The sequence below is a fragment of the Mesoplodon bidens genome (genome assembly GCF_964165515.1).
Source record: "Mesoplodon bidens genome assembly, chromosome: 6".
NCBI classification, from domain to species: Eukaryota; Metazoa; Chordata; class Mammalia; order Artiodactyla; family Ziphiidae; genus Mesoplodon; species Mesoplodon bidens.
In genome coordinates, this window is record NC_138162.1 from 83,271,708 (window position 1) to 83,293,035 (window position 21,328).

Below are 21,328 nucleotides of genomic sequence, written 5' to 3' on the forward strand. Positions count from 1 at the left end.
TATCAATAGTGTATATATGTCAATCCCAATCTCCCAATTCATCCCACTCCCCGCCTTTCCCCCTTGATATCCATATGTTTATTCTCTACATCTGTGTCTCTATTTCTGCTTTGCAAGTAAGATCATCTAGACCATTTTTCTAGATTCCACATATATGCATTAACCTACAATATTTTTCTCTTTCTGACTTACTTCACTCTGTGTGACACTCTCTAGATCCACCCATGTCTCTACAAAGGACCCAATTTCGTTCCTTTTTATGGCTGAGTAATATTCCATTGTATATATATACCACATCTTCTTTATCCATTCCTCTGTTGATAGACATTTATGTTGCTTCCATGTCCTGGCTATTGTAAATAGTGCTGCTATGAACACTAGGGTGCATATGTGTCCTTTTTGAATTATGGTTTTCTCTGGGTATATGCCCAGTAGTGGGATTGCTGGGTCACATGGTAGTTCTATTTTTAGTTTTTAAAGGAACTTCCATACTGTTCTCCATACTGGCTGTATCAATTTACATTTCCACCAACAGTGCAAGATAGTTCCCTTTTCTCCATACCCTCTCCAGCATTTATTGTTTGTAGATTTTTTGATGATGGCCATTCTGACTGGTGTGAGGTGATACCTCATTGTAGCTTTGATTTGCATTTCTCTAACAATTAGTGATGCTGAGCATCTTTTCATGCATTTGTTGGCCAACTGTATGTCTTCTTTGGAGAAATGTCTATTTAGGTCTTCCACCCATTTTTTGACTGGGTTGTTTGTTTTTTTGACATTGAGCTACATGAGCTGTTTGTATATTCTGGAGATTAATCCTCTGTCTGTTGCTTTGTTTGCAAATATTTTCTCCCACTCTGAGGGTTGTCTTTCCATCTTGTTTATGGTTTCCTCTGCTGTGCAAAAGCTTTTAAGTTTCATTGCATCCTATTTGTTTATTTTTGTTTGTATTTTCATTACTCTAGGAGGTGGGTCAAAAAAGATCTTGCTGCAATTTATGACAAAGAGTGTTCTGCCTATGTTTTCCTCTAAAAGTTTTATACTGTCTGGCCTTACATTCAGGTCTTTAATCCATTCTGAGTTTACTTCTGTGTATGGTGTCAGGGAGTGTTCTAATTTATTCTTTTACATGTAGCTGTCCAGTTATCTCAGCACCACTTATAGAAGAGGCTGTCTTTTCAGAAAACTATAAGAAACTGTTGAAAGAAATCAAAGACAACACAGGAAGATGGAGAGATATACCACATTCTTGGATTGGAAGAATCAATATTGTGAAAATGACTATACTACCCAATCTACAGATTCAATGCAATCCCTATTAAATTACCAATGGCATTTTTCACAGAACTGGAACAGAAAGTTTTACAATTTGTATGGAAACACAAAAGACCCCAAAAAGCCAAAGCAATCTTGAGAAAGAAAAACGGAGCTGGAGGAATCAGGCTCCCTGACTTCAGACTATACTACAAAGCTACAGTATCAAGACAGTATGGTAGTGGCACAAAAACAGAAATATAGACCAGTAGAAAAGGATAGAAAGCCCAGAGGTAAACCCATACACCTATGTTCACCTAATCTATGACAAAGGAGGCATGAATTCCTAGCATATTTAAATGGTATTGTAAAATGGCAAATGGCAGAACCTCTGAATTCAGAATGCTAAATTAAATCTCTGCTCTGACACTTACTAGCTGTGGGAAATAGACTCAGTTACCTCTCTGAGTTTAGGCACTCCCCCAGAATATTTTCTAGAAACTCATCCCTCTCTTGGAACATTTTTAATGTGCTAAATCATTTTTAATATTTTCTATTCACTCTAGTTGTTTTTCAGTTGTATATTTTGTCCAAATAATCAAACTCACCATTACTTGGATAGTAATAATTCTAGTGCTTTGACAGGGAGCTTGTTGCTGGACACGAACACACACACACACACACACACACATTCATTAAAAGTCTACTTATTCATGTTTTATAAAAAGTTTTCATGAAGGATAAATATTAAATTTAATTCAATATATTTTCAACATCTATGAAAGATAGATGTTGAAAGATCTATGTAATTCTACTTCTTTGATATACTGCTCTAGTTAATTTCCCTAATAGGTTTCAAAATATTTACCCATCTTTAAATTACTGACATGGATGTCACATGTCAACTTGCTAATATTTTATTCAGATGTTTGCATTAACATTTCATAAGTGAGACAGGTCTGTAGCTTTTACTGTCCAGTTTCAGCTTCAAGGTTATATTGATCGCATAAAAAGATTTTGAAAAAAAGCAGACTTTGGGTCATTTTTTCATACTCTATGCTCTGGAACAACTTAAATAACATTGGAGTTCTGTATTTGTTAATGACTTGGTAGGATTCACTGATTAAACTCTATAGTCTGGGCTTCCCTGGTGGCGCAGTGGTTGAGAGTCCGCCTGCCGATGCAGGGGACACGGGTTCGTGCCCCTATCCCGGAAGATCCCACATGCCGCGGAGCGGCTGGGCCTGCGAGCCATGGCCGCGGAGCCTGTGTGTCCGGAGCCTGTGCTCCGCAACGGGAGAGGCCACAGTAGTGAGAGGCCCGCGTACAGCAAAAAAAAAAAAAAAAAAAAAAAAAAAACTCTATAGTCTAATGCTTTATTGAAAGAAGTAGCGCTTTGAAAACGTTATTAATTTTTTACTTTATCAACGTTTTTCTATGGTAAATGATTTACTTTTATTTTACATCAAGGTTTTGGTAAATTATCATCATCACCATTAATTTATTATATCATCAATTTCTTTCAGATTAAAAAATGTATCTGCACAGAATTAACCAAAGTGTTATCTTATTCCATGCTCATCATATCTTAAAACTTTTCACTACGTTTTTTTTCACCTTTGGTCCTTAAAGCAAATCTGTTTATTTTTAACTTTTAAAAAAGAATTTATTCTTGGGTTCACATAATAGTTCTTGTTTTCCCTACACATTAGACCATTGACTTCTGCTTCCAAAAGACTTTTAACATTGTGAGGTGGCTATAATCAATTTTTTATTCATTAGGTCTTAATAATATAGCTATATAAAAGCTATGGGTATGACTGAGCCCTATTTCAGGGATTCCTCATAGGTTCTGACACATGGTGCTTTGTCATTTAGTTTTTGCAATATTTTATAACTTTATTTCTTCTGTGGCATAAAAGTTGTTTAAAAGGATTTTTTTAGTCTGTTCTCTAATTTCTAGGCAGGGTTTTATTTTTCCTATAAAAAGATAGAGTCACTGATCTGCTTTATTAGTTAAATTACATAGGTTTCCATTTTTCTTTCTTTACTTGATTATTCATGAACTGAGAAAAGTAAATTAAAGTCTCATATGACCTGTATGGTTTCATTTCTCATGTACTGTATCTTGTTGGGTTGTATTTGTAATTAAAAGAGAAATTTTTAAAAATAATATTACTTTAGAAATTGAGTTTATTTCCTTTATATTATTTGATAGAATAGAAATATTTGGTGTTAGTTAATATCATCACATTTTATTTTCTTATATCTCTTTTTAATGAAAACGAGATAGTGATGCAGTTGACTGAAGAACTCCATCAGACAGAATAAGAGCATGTAAAGTACCTTTTTGACAAAGAATAAGGAAATTTATGGAGGTAGTTACATGAAGCAGGAGCAAGCACAGCATCCCCCCAATCCCCAAGGTCTTCATGTGCCTACAGGGACATATAGTTTCTGTGAATATCACCTGCATGGAGTGAGCATTCCTCTGTTTTTAAGAGATAAGTTTCTAAGCTTGGCCACCCAGGCTTAGAAAAGCTGGCTTTTTTCCTGCCTGCTCACCAGATACAAGCAACTGGTACAAAAGAGCCTTAACATATCCCTCAGTGTTTGGGGAGAGAGAAGTAGAGCGAAGATCAGTCTCCCAGGTGTATCATACCTCAGTCAAACCAAACTGAAGGCCTGCCTGAAGTCTATTTCAGCAGCCCTCTTTAATGATTTTAATCTTGAGGCCTGCTTTGTCTGAATTCTTTCCTTCCTTCCTTTTTACTTTTACATTTGCCTGTTATATCTTTATCAATTTTTAATATTTTAAACCTTTCTCTGCCACTTTGATTTAGTGTCTTTCTTAAAAAAACAAAATATTGAATTTTCTTTGTTTTTTTACACCACTGTGATTATTTGATTTAGAAACACATGTAAATTTGCTGATATAACTAACATACAGGGTATTATTCACTCCATCTTATTTACTGTTTAACACATTTACTTATTATTTAACATATCATTAGTGTCCTTTCTTTACCCTTCCTTACTTTTGTCAGCTTAGTCAACTTTTTCTTCATTTCCTCTTCCTCCCTTTTCCCTCTGTTAATTTTACAGTACTTCTATGCACTTTAATTTTACTAACAGCCAAAATTAAGCATATATTACTTATTTTATCACAATTAATAGCTATGGTCTTTCTCTAATACATTTTGCTGACTCTTCCTACTTCCCACAATTCCACCCCTCCTTTCCAAAAACCCATAAATGCTAAAAAACAAAATCACCATTTTAAAAAACCTAGAAAATGTTGATATATAGAAAGCTACCAGAAGTGAAGAAAGAACACAAAATAAGATTATTTTGTTTAGCAAAGTCAAGGGGCTCATGAGAGTGTAGAAAGCTCATGAGACTGAGGCTTCAATGCCCACTTGGGGAGGATGTCCAGGGCACATGATCACTGCATGTAACAGGCTGCAATCACAAAGGACAGCCCTGTTTCTGATATAGGGAATCCAGAACTCTCCCTACATGCTTGAAGAAAGAAACTGAATGCTTCTTTCTTCTCAGGGCCATTGGTAGAAAATAAATTCATCTGTTAAAAATCAGAAACCCAAGCAAACTTCTCTTAGTGCAGAACTTCTCAAACTAGATGTGAATCACCTGGAAACCTTGCTAAAATTCAGGTCCTGATTTGGCAGTGCTCAAGATTCTGCATTTCTAACAGGGTGCCCACACTTTAAGCAGCAAGCGTGAGTCTGAAAGAACAGTACCCTTAGGAAATGGGGACTCCATACTTAGTATAAAAGCTAGCCTATAACTGTTTCAGGGTGACAATAATAATAAAACCTAGAATTTGGATGACAGAACCACATTCCTGTCTAATGCCCCAATATGTCTTAAATCACCTTTTAAGTGAGCTTAGCATATAATCAACTTATAATATAGACCTGAAAAAGAATGTCTAAATTATATTTTTGGACTACCACAGAAAAAAAATATGATATTTTAGAATTGTTTCAGGACAAATGCTGAAGCATAAATACGATGTTGCTTAAATTTTGAACAATTCTTTTTTTTTTTTTGTGGTACGTGGGCCTCTCACTGCTGTGGCCTCTCCCGTTGCAGAGCAGAGGCTCCGGATGCGCAGGCTCAGCGGCCATGGCTCACAGGCCCAGCCGCTCCGCGGCATGTGGGATCTTTCCAGACCGGGGCACGAACCCGTGTCCCCTGCATCGGCGAGCAGACTCTCAACCACTGCGTCACCAGGGAAGCCCATGAACAATTCTTTTTACACACAAACTACGTATGATTTATTTTATCCTTTCGATGAGATACATATTTTAAAAATGAATTTAGTAAGAGTATTTCAAGTTTTGACAGCAGCCTGATAGCTGTCCGAATCATAATGCTTGATAGTTAATCTATCAAGAAATAAAATTCTAGTGACAAATCATGAGGCTACTAAAGCTAATCACTTTATTAAAAGTAATATGTCAGAGGAGGTTTCCTATCTTCTATTTTCAGCATATAACCTATAGGAAAGTATAATATTAAGAAACTTAAGAAAGTTGATTTGGCAGGTCATAGTTGGAGAGGTTTCAGTGTTTTTTATTTCTTTTTGTTTTTCAGAGAAAACTAGTTTGAGAACTAGAATGTACTATCAAGGAAAACCAAAATGCTTTAGGCTAACTACAGTCTCTACCCACTTAAGAGTTTCTTGTTGCTTTGTTTTTTCCATTTTGCTCTGGGCTGAGTCACATGTTTCTTCTCGAAGGTCACAAGGCCTCAGAGATAGAACAAGATTAAAATATCTGCAAACTCTGCCTATTCACTGTTTCAATAAAAATGTCAGGTATTCCCCATCTCTTCCCAATTTGATAACCTTCTGCTCAGTTCAAATGATTAAGACCAACGATTTGTTCTATCCCTCACAAATGTTGTGTGAATAAGATAAAAATCCAAATTCTAGGCCTGTTCTGGGCATATTGTTTCTTTTGAGTCCCATCACAAATTTAGAGTTGGCTAAATTTTCTTGCTTTGTTGAGGTATGTAATAATAAGACCTTAGATGGGGAAAATAGATAAATAAATAAATAGACCTTCAGATGGGGAAAATAGAACAGGTGGCTGTTGTCTTTAAAGCTAGAATATGTGTCAGCTGTAGATGGAGTTCAAGCAGAGGATGTCACTTGGAATGGTAGGATTTAGAGAAAGCTACAGGGGTACCTATGCATATGGCAATTAGTCAAGAGCATTTGTGGAGGGCCTGCAGCCATAATTCCACCTTGTCAGGGACCTGTGGGTTTAGCTCCGTGAACATATTAGACGTTTTTTGTCTTTCTGAAAGATTTAAATTTGGGTGTTTTCAGTTATCACTGTAGTCAGACAACTAATTAATTGTAAGTTCATTCTGAATGTGTTTCCATAGGAGTACATGCATCATCTAAAACTAAAAAGCTCCCTGACCCTGGATAAATATTTGGAGAAATGAAAGAATGCCTTGGATATACACAGTACTTTATAGTTCTGGAAAGAGTTAAAAAATAAAGCAGAAAAAGATGTTGCATGCCCATCATCTTTGATCCTCACAACAACCTCATGAAAAAGAGGAAAGTGCGATTCAGAATGGTTAATTGACTTTCCCAAAGTCAACTAACTAAGAAGTCTTCGAGTCAAGGACTAGATCTTCAGGCTACTCTTCAGTTTAAAGATCCTCTGTTCTCAGGTCCAATGCACTTTCTATTTTACATAACACGATGAGGTTGTTATTTTAACAGACACATTTTGGAAAAGTGCACTACTTAAACAGAATAGGGCCAGAAAACTGGTACCAGGAATTTTCTGAGTTGGATTTCTCTTCCCCACAGGTAAATGGACAAATGCAGTAGTAAGAGTCTCCCTATCTTCCTCTCTGTCTCTGTCTCTGTTTCTGTTTCTCTCTCTCTCTCTCTCTCTCTCTCTCCTTCTTTTGCTATTTATTTTAACTTTTTTAAGAAAAACATTCCCATTAAACTGAATTTTCTCCTGTGGATATCAATATTCAGAAAGATAATTACCTCTCTTCATTTTTTTTTTTTTTTTTTTTTGCGGTACGTGGGCCTCTCACTGTTGTGGCACCTCCCATTGCAGAGCACAGGCTCTGGACGCACAGGCTCAGCAGCCATGGCCCACAGGCCCAGCCGCTCCGCGGCATGTGGGATCTTCCTGGACCTGGGCACAAACCTGTGTCCCCGGCATCGGCAGGCGGACTCTCAACCACTGCACCACCAGGGGAGCCCACCTCTCTTCATTTTAAAGTGACATTATTATTTGTTTCTTCTCGAATTTCTATACCTTACCTCAGCTCATCAGGGTGAACTTAAAACTCATCACTGAGGGCCTTGTGCCTTTGGAGATATTTCATATTTTAAAAAAGGAAAAGTATAATCAAAAGTTTATGTTTAAAAACAATTTTAAATACTCAAACTAAAGAAGTATTGTCCTAGACAAATATCATATGCTATCACTTATATGTGGAATCTAAGAAATGACATAAAGGAACTTATTTACACAACAGAAACAGGCTCACAGACATAGAAAACAAGCTTATGGTTACCAAAGGGGAACAGGAGTGGGGGAGGGATAAATTAGTAGTATGGGATTAACAGATACACACCTCAATACATAAAATAGACAAACAATAGATATAGCACAGGGAACTACATTCAGTATCTTGTTATAACCTATAATGGAAAATAATCTGAGTATACATATATACATATCTATATAACTGAATCACTTTACTATACACTTGAGACTAACACAATATTGTAAATCAACTATACTTCAATTTTGAAAAAAAAGTGTTGTCCAAAATTCCAAAAGAGATGACAATCAGGAATCTTAAAATCATGTTGTGTTGACACTCCATTTCAAAAATAAACTGGTTGCTAAACTATAAAACACTTAGAAAAGTTACAATCTCACTTAGGTTCTTTTATTTCACTTCTTTTTCAACAATTGGGCTTCATTAATTAAGTGTTTCATACACTGATAGAGGCTTTGTGCTCAAACAAAAGAGAATTTCAATGAAGAATGCACTATAATCATGCAAATTTCCTGCTTTTCATATTCATAAACCCTACACTCAACAAAGCTCATATTACAGCGTCAGAGACATATCTCAAGGATGTCTAGTAGGAGAAAAAGGTGGCAGAGTCAGCAAACCCTTAAAATTGAAACTTTAAAAGAAAATTAGGAAACATGTATTGCACAAGCAAATACGGCAGTGTCTCCCAGCAACTAGAGGGCACACCTCACTGGGGTCAGTAAAGAGAATGATGTAACCTGACCACAGGGCCCAGAAACAAATGGATAACAGCTGAATCCAGTCTTGCCTTGAAAGTTCTTTTTACTTTACTAGGGGATAGCATGCTCTGTCTATGCAGAGAACAGCAGGGTAACCACATGTTCCTTCAGGTGCAACCAGACACATGCCTATGCTTTGTTGAGGACCCTGAGGTCTCAGGGAAGCCTAGGGGATCAAGGACCAACTGCAGGGACACCAAGAAGCAGGGGTGGCTAAGTGTCAGGGCACAACACAGCGAAGACACAGGTCACTGGAAATCATTCACCTTCCTAAAATAAAATAAAGCATTTGATGTGTGTGTGTGTGTGTGCGTGTGTGTGTGTGTGTGTGTGTATATATATATATATATATATATATATATATATATATATATATATATATACACACACACACATAGTTCTGTAGCTCTCCTTTATTTTAGTTAGCTTTCCAAACAAGTACAGAAATAGGTGAACCAACAGCCAGCCTCCTGGATGCTTCCGTGGTTGGGAATTTTACCACCCCTGCTGCTGCTGGCACACCCCTGCAGAGAACATCCCACAGCCAAGATCAAGCTCATTTGAGACAATGAAGCTCAAGGTGAGCCTTTAATTAAAGGAGGAGGAGGGAGAGGAGGAGCAGGTGAAGAGGGAGGAGGAAGAGAAGAAATCTCAATGCTGTGATTTAATGAAAAAGCCATGGGACCTACTTCCTCCAAATATCTGCTACTGCCACTCCCATGTGGAAGTACACAATATCATTTCTGAAATTCTTATAACTAAGAAACTATTTTAGGACTTGGAGGCAGGTTGGGAGAGAATAAAGGTGGAAGCATTCCAAAGATATCACAGGGCTGGGGGAAGAGAGGAGAGGAGGGAAGAAGCTGGAGGAGCAGGGTATTAGAGCATGGTATTCTTGGATGGGGAGAAGTCTGTATATTGTGCAGAACTTATTGTAGAATTATCTCACCTTGTTAAGAGATCAGTGGTGACCATTACTGAAGTGAAAACATACAGACAGTAAACTCTTCAAATTAAAAGGGGAAAATGTGAATAAACAGCATTTTGATCAAACCAACAATTGAGAAAAAGGAAAAACAAACAATCCAAAATACCAAAAAATGGAGGAAAAGATAAAACAAAAAACACTAAGAGAATAGACTGGGCTTATGCACTCAAAATATAGTTTTAAATGAGTTTTTTATTCTTTTAAACAATACAACAATGTTTGTTTTCATAGTAATGTTGAACACTCATGAATGATTAAAATGGAGACTCTTAAGACAATGATTCTCAAAGTGTGATTCCCAGATCTGGAAATTCATTAGAAATGGAAATCTAGGAACCCACTCCAGGCAGATTAAATCATAGACTCTGTAGACAGGGCCAGCAATCTATTTTTAACAAGTCCTCCTGGTGATTTTGTTTATTTTAGGACTTACATGAGCCTATATATGTACTACTGGTTTCAGCAGCCTGAAGGCAACCCTCTGCCAAAGGGACACTGATGTTGGCTATACTGAGAGAAAACATACCAGGGGCTAATGGGCAGAAAATGGTAAAGAAATTTGAGGGAATATGGATGAGCCACTAACTACTACCTACTATAGCTCCCAAAACAAACTATTTTTTTAACATCTTTTTAGAGAGAAGAAACAAAACAAAACCAAACATTATAGTATTCATACACTCAAGAAAGTGGTCTAAGACTTTGGGTTCAAGCAGTCTTGGATTTGAATCCCAGCTCTGCCATTTACAAATTGGGATGACGTTAGGCAAGTGACTTAATTTAAGTCTCAATTCTTTCATCTGTAAAATGGGGAAAAATTTTGTGAGAATTAAATGAGCTAAAGTAATAATGTACTTAGCATATTGCTAGCACTTAGGAGTCTCCGACAGTGGTAGTTATAATAATAAACATGGTGACAGCTCATCCAAACTTAGCTTCTCTAAGTGCCTTATATGTTTTGTCTTCATAATCCTCATAACAAACTTATGAAGCATATACCATTATCATCCCCATTTTACAGATGAGTAAACTGAGCCATAGAAACACTGGCAGAAGGTTATCAGCTGGTAAGTAGCAGATAAAAGATCTACCTCAAGCAGCATAGCCTTGAATCCTGTGCAGTAACCATTATGCAGTACGATGAGGCTAATGACAATTATATGGCCCTTCCTATGATGACCAGTCAAGACATTCAAACTCAATGTATTTTTCCACTTGGCTTTCCACCCATATATCCTTGGAAGTTTATTTATAAAGAGTGGACTGCCCACCTAGTGGGGTAATAAACCAGCAATGCCAGAGTCAGGTATCTTCTGTTAATGTAAAACATGATTGAAGATTTGGCCCCATAAATTATCCTTTTATTTATGGTCCATTCAGCCAGTACTTTGGTGTAAATTTGCCCTTAGCACCACATGGTGTATGCTCTTTTACAACTTCTCCTATCTAGCTGAGATATATGATCTTTCTCCTCAACCTCTCTCATGCCGCATCATCAATTCCCTTTTAGCAATGCCCTTCCATTGCATCCACGTGGCAAACACACAGACTTGAATAAATGTCTGCCTACACTTGTGCTGCTGAGGATTAGTAGAAAAGTATACAAATATTATGTGACACTGCATATCAAGCACTTAGCACATCAGCAAGCACACAGTGAGTGCACAGAAGAAATTGCCAGCTATTATGACCTGTCAATTATCTTTCATTCGTAATAGTGGCTATTTTAGACATACTCTATTCTCCTCTCAGCACATGACCTCTGTAATCACTTACAGATTCCCTCAGTTTCTTGCCACCAAACCAAAAGGCTTACTTGCATCCACACCTACAACTGTGCTTTCCCTCACATATAGGGGATAGCATATTCCCTCTGCCACTGTTAATTTTTCCATGGACCTTTGATGTTCTGGACCCCAGATCTTCCTGCCTTTTTAGGACTTCATTATTTCAGCCATTCCTTTTTGTCCCTATAGCTTCAATTTTTTCTTGAAAATAGTTTTTACAATTAGCAGAAAATTTTTCCAGTTTTTCACGCCCATTCACTCCTCAACGCACTGAAGAAGACTAGCTTTTATCCTCCAACACCCATGTAATTGGTTTTACCAACATCACCAATTAAAGGGGAAGGGGGCATGCCATTATATTATCTAAGAACTTATCTTTAAGAAATTACCCAAAATATGGAAAACACAATGATCGAAAGATATTCATTGAGACACACTGCATAATTCAAAATGTTAAAAGTAAATGAGAAGACAGGAATAAAGACACAGACCTACTAGAGAATGGACTTGAGGATATGGGGAGGGGGAAGGGTAAGCTGTGACAAAGTGAGAGAGTGGCATGGACATATATACACTACCAAACGTAAAATAGATAGCTAGTGGGAAGCAGCCTCATAACACAGGGAGATCAACTAGGTGCTTTGTGACCACCTAGAGGGGTGGGATAGGGAGGATGGGAGGGAGATGCAAGAGGGAAGAGATATGGGAACATATGTATATGTATAACTGATTCACTTTGTTATAAAGCAGAAACTAACACACCATTGTAAAGCAATTATACTCCAATAAAGATGTAAAAAAAAAAAGTAAATGAGATCTACTCTGGGCCAGGCACTGTGCTAGGTACCAGATGTACAACAATGACCAGAAAAGACAAGGTCTCTGCCCTCATAGAATTAATTTAGCACTGAATTGAGTAGATGTTACAAATAAATGCAAACACGTAATTAATTTAAAAAAAAGTAAATGAGATGCCCACAGGTAAGAGACTAGTTAAATAAATTATAGTATATCTACCTCACTGAAAACTATGCAACTTTTAAAAATGGATAATTATGAGTCAACATAGCAAAACATAAAACTTCCTCTTAAGCTGTCTTTCATAAGAAGGAACAAAGTTGTTATGAGGACATTATGATTGCAATAATGGAAAACTTACTATTTAAATGAAAAACAAAAGGAAAAGAACCCACAAATATTGTACTTGGTTTAATGTCTGAACATTGGGATTATGATTGATATCTTCCCCTCTATTTGCCAAACTCCCTGTAATGTTGTGACATTGTTTTCACAATTAAAAAAAAGAGAGAGACTTTTTTTCATAGACCAGACAATTCTTACATAAGTTATGACATATCAGTAAACCTGCCAAGTTTTTGCAGACTTTCTCACATTTAACGAATGTATTGAGGGACTGTGCATCTCTAGCCTGAAGATGGCTGGGGGGTAAATATTGCTTTCATTTCCATCTGACATCTCTTAAGCTTTTTCTGTTTGCAGAACCCTCTATTAAGCTTGGGACTAGTCAACAAGTGAACTGAAGCTGACTTTGGCATAAATACCACATTTATCTTCTCAGATATGTAATCAGGAGACAGCTGTCTGGCCACACTTGATTACTAGCATATCTAAGGTTAATGTAATATTCAAGTTCGAAATCTTGAGTATTAGAGATAAAATCTGAAGCCCTCTGAAACAGCAGGCCTCATTTACTCTGCCCTCATCTTTCACAAAGAGGCTGCAATGTGTTTATTCATTAATTAGTATATCAGAGCAAATTTAAAGAAAATTATATTACACTTATCACTGTAATTGAAGAAGTCTTTTTAAAAGATATATGCAGCATGTGGTATTAGCAATATTCTGATCAATGAAGAAGTGAAGAGGAATCAGAAATATTGCCTACATTAAATACCACACCCATTAAAAATACACACAAATAAAGTGTTTTACACAACATAATTTCATACCTGCTAACCAAAACATTCAGCCTTTTTTGTCTCCAAGTTTTACCTCATGTTGTTTTCCAAGGATGGATGGATTACAGGACAAGCCACTCTCAGGGGCTCACATTCCCTGGATGTATCGTTCCTTTTCTACATCTATGTATGAAAAGGGGGATGCAAATATCATCCTCTACTATTTACGGCCTGTCATTTTGATTAACTCTTACAAAACAGATCTCAACTCTAAATTAGTGCTGCCAGAATCAGACGGACAGAGTGAAGGGTACACGATGGTAAATCATATTTTGCTCTAGGCTTTTTCAAACAACATTCACCCACTGGATGTTCTCATTTACCCCAGTTTCTTCAATTTTCAGTGCCCCACCCAACTCCAATCCCACTCCCACCCCATCAACATAGCAGCTATCATGGGTGTGATTTCATACTGGTCTAGTTGTTGGCAGCAGATAAAAAGTTGAGAACTGCTTTGAAAGATCAGAAGAATGTAACTCCTTGTATAGCACAGAGCCTAGAGCTTTGCAGACACCAACAAGCTGGAACTATGTGTGGAGGATGCGAAGCTATAAAAAAAGATTCTAAAACAGTCTGGGGAAGATTGTGATTAGATCAAGCTATTATTGATGTTAACATATAGGTGGCTTGTTCCTTTAGAAGGCTGCCATGTAAAACCACCTGTTGTATGTTTGCTTCAGTCTGAGCAGTATAGGCTGGGTAAGCAGATAAAGAAGTCAGCTGAAAGAATATTAGAGGCTCACAGGATAGATGAGAAGACTGGAGTTCCAGATAAGAAGTGAAGCTCCTAGGAAAGATGTATAAATTGTCTGGAACCAGTCTGATGATCATCTGCTTCTGCTGCCATCATGAACTAGATGCTGAAATTTATCTGGCCACCAGGATTGTGACTCCACTCCCATCACTATGGTCACCAGTACCACTTCTACACCAGAGATTTAAAACTAGGCACAAACGCTTCATGCCACTGCAAAAGCCTCCCCTAGAAAATGGAGTCACATTTACTCGCCTCCCAACCCAAGTCTTGGGTAAATGCAACTGTTTTGTGACATACTCATGCCCTACCTGCAAGGGTATTTTCTGGCTTCTTAATTAGGGGGCTCCGACTCACAAGTACAGAAATACCCTAATAATCAAAAAGGTACTTAACAGTTGGTGAGCAGCAGAATCATGCTAAGTACCCGTTTTAACATTTTACTGTCACTTACCGTTTTAGCTACTTACTTAATGAGAAATTTGTCTTGCTTTAAAGAACAAAGGTGAGCAGAAACTGATATAGCTCTATGAACTCGCCTGTTTCTGAAGGGACTAGCTGCCCTGAGAAAAACTACTGTTTCTTGAGTTCTTTCTGTGTACCAAACAGGGCAAAGTAATCCATAGACATGATCTCAATTAACCCTACAGCAACTCCATCAATTATTTACAGATGAGTTTCAGAGAGGCTGGGTGACTTGCCCAAGGTCACACAGCTAGGATGAAACCGAGGCAGGATTTCTGGCCCAGGATGAGTCCTGGTAGACGTTCAGTGTTTCGCCAGAACCATGCTCATCCCCGACCCTAGAGGCCTTTCAGGGTTGGCAATACTGCTGTCAGGGGAACCGCCAGCCACAGGCTCCATGCTGACACCAGCCACAGAGTAAGACATTATCTAAACAGAGTGAAAAGCGTCAAGAAGAAAAAAATTCAGGAGAACAGGATCCAGAGAGATGATTCGAGAATAGCTGTGTGACAAACCTATCATTTTCCAAAATATGCCAGAGCAGTGCTCTTCAAAGTTTTTATTGCTCATGTATTCCCTAAAATAATTTTGAATAACTATCTACCCCTCCTATGTTTCCTAAGTTGATAACTAAAATTTTTCATTAGAAGTTTAAATAACTGAAAAGCATGCATTTCCAGCATATTGTAAATATTGATACTTCAAAATAAAAATCTCATTACTTTCAATGTATCCAATGGAAACTACATACATAACAATTTGATATATCCAATCATCTATTTTAAACCTACATAAACAAGGTGAATGAATAAACATTTGGAGTTTTATCTTTTCCTTTTCTCCTTGAACTCATATTTTCATTATACTTCTCTCATATAATTTTATTCTAATAAAACATATATTATCCTTTAAAGTGTTTTATTGATCTCTTATCATGCTTCTCTGCACCAAAAATGCATTGTGTTTATTAATTGGAATTTAAAGTTTATTTTATTCCGAGGCCTAAATCTCTAATATTAAAAAAAACTAGATTAAATTATCATTGTATTAGTAATAAAAAATTGATAACTACATAAATAAATATGTTTAAAATGTTGATATATCATCATGATTTTACTGGAAATGTATGCACCCTAACGAGATAAATGGAGACTAAAAAAAACTATCCATGCTTCTGTAGGACAGATTACTAGAATGATTCTTGGCTATCTCAAACTCTGTTTCAAGCAGAACTTACCACCCTTTACTTTCAAATTTGTTCCTCTAGTCCTTAGATTTCCTATGTCTTTTAATGGAACTTTTGGTGACCTCACAATTACACCCAGAATCAAGAAAACTTTATGTTCCTCTCGCCATTGTCAACCAACATCCAATCAATTTTCAAGTTCCATTTGTTCAGTGTCTATGCTGACTTTCTTCTCTTCTGTTACTGTATCTCTGCCATGACCCTAAATTTCACCTAAACTACTAACTGGCCTCCCTCTATCCTTTCCCTTCTTCTTCACCCCTAATCTATCTTAAATATGCTACCAAGTCAAGCCTGCTTGTCCAGTGTAAGCTGGAGTCTCACAACTACCTGATTTAAAATTTCTATCATTTCCGCGTCACCTAAAGAATTCCTTCCAAGTACTTTAGCCTAGAACTGCTCACTCAAGGCCAACCACAATGTGGTGCTAATCTTTCTTTCCCCTCTTGTTTTCTGCTGCTCATATCTGAGTATGTGCCCAAGCCTCTCAAACTCAGGGCTCATACATCCAAGACTATGAGCCACTCACCATGCCAAGGCGTAAGTGCAGCCACAGGACAGTGGCATCTTCCTGAAAACAATTTGAGACATTTTTTATATTGAAACAAATGTACTTGTATTATGGAATAAAATGCAAACTTTGTGCGAATTACTAGGAAAAAAAGGTCAGACTTTAAAGAAATTTAAATCCTGCAGCTGGTCATCTCTGGCTACACTACCAAGTTCCTCCTGGCTATTAGTATACTCCCAGGAAAGTTTTAAGAATCCCTCCAGAATGTGAAAGCTCCTTAATAAATTAGTATCAACTGTAATAAATATTATTAATCATCTTTTACTTCATTTGCACCACTCACTCTGCTTGCATATACCCTCTACCTTCCTGACTCCTTTGAATGTACCTATGCTGTTCACTCCCCTTAAAAACATGTATTTTATAGACACATTATAAAATTCCACCTATCTTTCAAGGCTCGGACTTAAAAGTTGAGTCTTCCATGGAGGCTTGGAGAACCACACAACCTCCCCTCTCACTCACCCTCTTTAAGGAGTAATCCTCTGGCTCCTTCCTCTCAGGAGACACATTATGTCATCCTTATTAAGGGCTTCTTTAAGCATTAAGGTACCTGAGAGCAAGATCTGCATCTAAATAAGTGCCTCCTGCTCCTCCAATAGTGCACAGCATTATAGGTGCTGAGTAAATAGTTGAATGGCTAAATGAATAAATAAAGCATCATTTTGTATCCAGGTATCACCATCAAGTTACTTTTGCTTTGTTTTATAATCCTGTGATCCCTTTTATTGAGAATATATAAAATATATGCTGGCCACTGCTCAGAATAGCAGACCACGGCCCACTCTGAGTCACTCTGAAAAGTGATCCCCTGGTACAATTTGATATTTAGTTCTCAACCAGAAGACTCTCCCAAATCTTCTCAGAGGTCAGCAATGTAGCTAGAGGACTCACTTCAATTACCAACATGCCACCTTCAAAGGAAAACACAGAGCTTTCAGTGGCATTTTTAAAAGGTGACTATATCTGATATAAATACAATTCTGAAATATTTACTAAAGCTTTAGTCTTAGACATGTATAAAAGAGAATATTAGTGCAGGGTGTCTTTGCAGCACAGCTGCTAGGTCATTTCAGAAAATATGGGTCTAACAGATGGAGAGAAACTAGAATTAAACCTGCAGGTATTTTTTGTTCTTTCTCAAGTCATGTTTATTTTAATTAAATTAGGGAAAAGAGAGTCTCATTTCTTAAAGGGAGAAGTCTTAAAGGACTTTCCTCTCCCTACCATTTCTTTCCCCATAGAATTCTGAATGGGGGCAGGGTGAGGTGGGGGGAGGAAAAAGCCTGTGGCATTTTATGATTGGAATGAATAACTTTCAAAGGGAAAGATATATTTCTTTTTCCAGAAATGTTTAACAGATTATGCTGTATGAGCTGTTAAAGTAAAAGTCTTCAATTTGGAGGTAAAATGTAGAGAGAAACATAAAACCAAATTAGGTATCAAACTAATTAGAATCAATTAGTTCTTGCCAATAAATCCTGCATTTGTGTCTGATGCATTATAAACCACATGTTATTTTTAAAAGGTAATTATCTAATTATCATAGCAAGATATGAATTTATAGACACTTTGACCCACTTGTGAAAAATGGATTTATAGACAACCATTTTCTCTGATGTCAGGAAACTTAATCTTACCAATTCAAAGTAAATTTAGTTCCTTCTGGTTTTAATTCCATTCCATTTAGACAAATATGCTGTCAATTTAATATTTTTCCTCCCCATTCTTTCCTGCCAGGGGGAGAAGATGAGAGAGTAACCAACATTTCCAAAGGTCCTGGTATTTTCTTCAATAATCACTGTCATGAACAATCACTTAAGTAAGATAATGTATATCAGAAACTGTGTTACGTACTTTAAAAATCACCTGCCCATTTTACAGATTAGGAAACTAAAGAACAGAGAGGTTAAGTGGCATGCCCAAATCTCACAGCTAGTAAGGATTTATAAACATAAGTGTTAGAAGAAAGACCTTTGGTTCCCCATCACTAAGCATCTGCATACTTTGTTATTGCTAAGACAAACCATCTTTGATCACTGGTACCCATGCCTGCCACACCTGCACTGAAACTTCAGAAGCTCCCTCCGCTGGCTGGTGACAAATTCTGCACAAGGCACACAGCCTCCTCCTTTCTTTATCTGTCTAAAATGAAAACGCCCGTCAATAAATGGCTGCTAAGATTTGTGGTTAAAAAATATTTTGAGATACTGAAGTCTATGCAGTCCTTCCTCCCCTGACTGCATTATTATTTTTGTTTAAGCAAGTAATCTGCTCTTGAGGAAATTATAGGATTTCTGTATCTCAAGGACTGGTGAATATAGAAATTGCCTACCTACAAGTCGGTCTGGAGATTTCCCCTTAAATGCACACACCATTAAGGAACATTGAAGTACTAGGGATAGAAGCAGGGAGTCCAGTAGAAATAGAGTAAGCATACCCATCTCTAGTGAAAGAGAACCTGTATGCTGCTTGTAAAGAGGTAACAAGACTTGAGAGAGATGCTGCACGATGCTTCAAATAAGTGATACTACAGACAGCCTGGCAGAGATTTCCAAGTCACAAGCATGGCACAGAAAGAACAGAAAAGTGTCAGGCTTGAGGAGGCCATGTGGACAGGAGCAAGAATCATCTCATAGCCATCAGTGTAGACAGACTGTATTAGTTAGCTAAAGATGCTATAAGAAAATACTATAGACTGAGTGGTTTAAACAACAGACAGTTATTTTTCACAGTGCTGGAGTCTGAGAAGTCCAAGATTAAAGTGCTAACAGAGTCAGTTCCTAGTGAGAGATTCTCTTTCTGGCTTGTGGGCACCCCCTTCTCGATGCGTCCTTACATGACAGAGAGAGAGAGATAAACAGCTCTCATCTCTCTTCCATTTTTTTATGACACAACTCCTATCATCCAGGCTACCCCTGTGATCTCATCTAACCCAATTATCTCCCAAAGGCCCCACCTCCAAATACCATCACCATTGGGGGTTAGGCCTCAACATATGAATTTGGGGGAGATACAAATATTCAGTACATAACACAGATGTCCTATGATGACAAGCAGGGAGCCTCCTTTCTAATACTTTACCTCTAAAAAAGTCCGTAGATTCATATTCCAACTCAGAGAAGAGAGTGAAACACTAAGAAAAGAAAAAACTCAATCTTCCCATCATCATAGCAGGAAAAGTTCTCAGAATTTGGCTTTGAGTTCACTCACTGAAAAATGAAGACATGGAACACTGCGTGGATACTTTAGTGTATAGATTGAGGTTACCCCTTCTACTAATTACTATTATTTTTTAACAGGAAGATATGTGAGCATGTATGTATAAATGCCAAGAAAATAGAGAAAGAGTACTTATGAAGATAGATCATTTCCAGAGATAAAAACTCATTTTCTCCAGTATTTACACATCATAGTCAACTAAGAAAAGATATCTGCAGATATGGATTAACATTTTCACATTATGCAGACATCACTCATTAGCTAGTTTCATAGTTAACCAAGTTCTGTGTTAGTGATCTAAAGGTATAATGGGAAAACTGCTAAACTGAGAGAAAGTTCTGACTCAATAATCAATATTTACACATTCTAGAAACACTTTGAAATTGGTTTTTGGTTTGGCAGAAATGGTCTCTTTGTGAATGTATCTTTGTACTGTGAATTCTCTCCAAAGTGAAATGATAAGTAAATTAAATTAAACTGGTCCAGGCACCATTTGGTCTGAACACACAGATGCTAGAACTCTACTATGCCTGGCAGAGATGGCTGGCTCAGTCCTGTGGGATGAGCTCTACCTTGTTCTTTAGACAGGTGTTTCCTAAAAATTCACACCAAGAGTGTCAAAATAAAATCACAATAACAGGTTTAATCAGGCACACCAAAAACATACACAGCAACACCAATATGAGCTTACAAAAATGATAAAAACTGCAAAGCAAGATGGAAAATAACAAATTCAGAGAAATATTTTAAATTATTATTTTTCACACATAAAAGAAATGACAAAACATTTCCTGGCTCCTAACATGATGATGCTTTCAACATCTGGGATCCAAAGAAACATCTTCTGGAAAACAGAATAAGGTGTATAAGGTTATTTATGGGTGAATTCAGATACTCAAAGTATGGTGCTTAGCCTGAAAGACCATGGTGAGGCTATTAGCTATTGGTCATGGCTTAAGTTCAGCTGAAATCATTTCACATGCTTTGGATCTGAATACACAATTCATTTTCATGGGTAGAGAGGGAAGGGGATGTTCTTCAAGGCAGTTAGAATGGAATATATGAATGTTTACGGTTTCTTAAAACTGAAGAGATTGATTTAGGATATATGGCTAGATATAGTCAGAAGGACAACCCAGACTGAGTATAAGGAGGGAGGCTGGCCACCACACCTCCTGAGTCAGGGTATGCTACAGGCACCAGACTGACACATGGGACATAAAAGCAGCCAGGAGCAGCTCTTTCTTTTATACACACTGAGGCTGTTGTAGGTTAGGTTTCCTGGGAAACAGACTCAGAAGGAATTAGTGTGCAGAAGGATGTTGGGGGATGCTTTGTGATCAACACCTGTGGAAGGGAAGGGAAAGAGGCAGGGCTGAGCAGAGAGAAAAGCTGAATTGTGATGTGGTCTCAGTGAAAGCCTCAACCAAATTCATGGAGGTTCTGAAGACAGAGTTAATTTTGAAGCTCTCCCAAGTTGGGATGAGAGGCCATGTCTTTATAACTGTCCCCCTGTCACACCCTACCAACATTCAGTGCTGGAAAGGGGCATGACCTTGGACAGGTCAGCATTCTTCAGCTGAGGAAGGGAGTTCTTTGAAGGGGGTTCACAGCTGAGTGCTGCTGCCCTGCCTGTCAACTATGGAGGCAGAATTCTACCTGTGGTCATGAATGAACTGCTTTGTTCCTTTTTTTTTTAAACTAGTTTTATGTATTTTCCAGGAC